The 2,146-nt window shown below is 42.0% G+C and overlaps 1 non-coding gene across 1 annotated transcript; it reads right to left on the reverse strand.

Annotated features, from left to right (window-relative positions):
• Positions 1 to 1,171: 1,171 nt before the first annotated feature.
• On the reverse strand, positions 1,172 to 1,362 carry LOC138797941 (U2 spliceosomal RNA). Its single transcript, XR_011364030.1, has one exon. It is a non-coding gene; the product is annotated as a U2 spliceosomal RNA (small nuclear RNA).
• Between the last annotated feature and the right edge of the window lie 784 nt (positions 1,363 to 2,146).

Genomic DNA, 2,146 nt, shown 5'->3' on the forward strand with positions numbered 1-2,146 from the left:
AGTCAGCCCGAGTACCACCTGGAAAACAGGCATACAGCCTAGGTAGACAGTTAGAGTACCGCCTGGAATTACGGGATACAGCCTATTACCTAGGCTGTATCCCGGAATTTCAGGCGGTACCCGGGCTGTCTCCTCCTTCCCCACAGACTGGGAAGGCATTGGGAATCAAAAGCTGCAGGTTCGAGAACGTTCGTGTTCGATTGAACCTGCAAAATCCCGAGGTTCGATCATCTTTACTGATAAGGACTGGAAACTCTGAAAGTTTCTATACAGAAGGATACAGCAAACCACAAGGTACTGTAGGAAGTTACAGTAGGCTACCCAGGATATTGTACACATACAAACACTTTAAAATCAGTTCCTTGGTGACAATCACCTCTAACAATAATCCAAAAATGGAGCTGGAACTTGTATTAAAATGTTTATTTACACAGCAACACGCTTCTAGACAAGAACAGTATCTTTCTCAGGCAGTGTATAGTCGATAGATTACATCTATTAGGGGCACAGTACCAGCCATTCTGTGGTGTTTCGTGCCTGGTACTTCAGCTCACAGCTGTTCATTCTCATTCAAAAGGGGGTATTCCACTCAGACCCTCTCCAAAATCAGTTTGAGAGCAAGGCAGATGCTGATTTCTCCACTTTCGTAGTTTAGACCAGGAGTCTGAATGAAAATGTCAGCATACACATGGGAACAGGGACTACTTTTCCAATCCAGGAAACCAGCGGCGAACAGCTGAGTGGGTGACGGGGCAGGGCGTGCTGGGAGCGTGTCATTCACAGTAATAAGCCCTAATCCACATCTCCGAGAACAGAGGGGAGAGAAGGAGCTAGATGGAGTGGATTCCCTCTAGCAGCTTTTCAGTGTCCAGAGGGGGCGGGTCGGATGTAAAAGCTCAGGAACGGCAGAGAGGTAACTACAACATTGTAATTCTGAATAACCCCTTTAGGAGACAGTGTTTTGTGTGTGTTTTTTTTTTTTTTTTAACAGTGTGCAAATTTCCCGTATGTGCTGTCATTAACAAGAACACTTACATAAGATACCAGTATTATAAATACAAGTTGTCAGACAATCGGTGGCGGATCAGGGAGTGCACCTACAGTATATGCTTTTTGAACATTTTATGTTGAGTGTTACATCTGTGTTCTCAAGTTCAGTTTTTTTCCCCTTTTTTTGTGCACTGAACCTGGAGGCACTGCAATACCAGGTGAATGCCTGGAGATGACAGAACAAGCTCTTTTTTCATCTCCCTGTTCTAAAAATCCATTTAATACATGGTCCCCAGAAAGGGGACATATCAGATATTAAACTGATAAGAACAGATACTACACTTGATCTTAGCCAAAAGGCCGAGAAGTGTTACATGTTCAGGTTTATTTGCAGTTATTGAACAGATAATCCAGGAACAGATCATAAACAGAGGACACGTACAACGAAAAGACTGGGATGTTGCCGGATTTGTATTCAGTAACAGCAATTAGAAACCTGAATATGTTAACGAACCCTCAAGGTGAGAAAGAATAGAGACCTGACCAGTGAGGAGAAAGAAGAAGAAATACCATGACCAACAGCAGACTGAAGACTTTATTCTTAACTTGGAAAAATCAAGTAAACCATTTCTGTTAAAGGTGCAACTAACAATGCTTCCCTTATCCCCTGCCAGTCCCGCACATGTTACGTATGCATGCACAATGCTCTGGTTATCACTCTGGAGCCACTTCAGGTGGTTTGTGTTCAGATTTTCCAACCATTAACAGTATTTAAAACTGAATACCTGATAAAATACGAATCCGACTGAATGATGACGGGAGGGTATGGCTGGAGGGTTATGGCAATGAAATACAGTCTAGTAGCTCCAATAAACAATACGGATCTGATAAAAGGTCTTTTTTGGCATCCACTGCTTATTTGTAGCCAGTTTAAGAAGTGAATAATTTGCAGTGATACTGGCGGCTGTCATCTACAATACTGGGGTGGGCACTTCTTCTACCACTGGATGCTGTGTGCTGAAAGACTTCTATTATACTACAGAACTATAGAAACGTTGCACCTTTAAAGAGGTTTTTTTTCAGTTTTTTTCAGAGTTGACTATTTTTAGAAATACATTTATTAAAACGAAAATGATCCTTTTTTTTCCACTTACTC

The sequence above is a fragment of the Dendropsophus ebraccatus genome, chromosome 7, assembly GCF_027789765.1.
Source record: "Dendropsophus ebraccatus isolate aDenEbr1 chromosome 7, aDenEbr1.pat, whole genome shotgun sequence".
Lineage (NCBI taxonomy): Eukaryota > Metazoa > Chordata > Amphibia > Anura > Hylidae > Dendropsophus > Dendropsophus ebraccatus.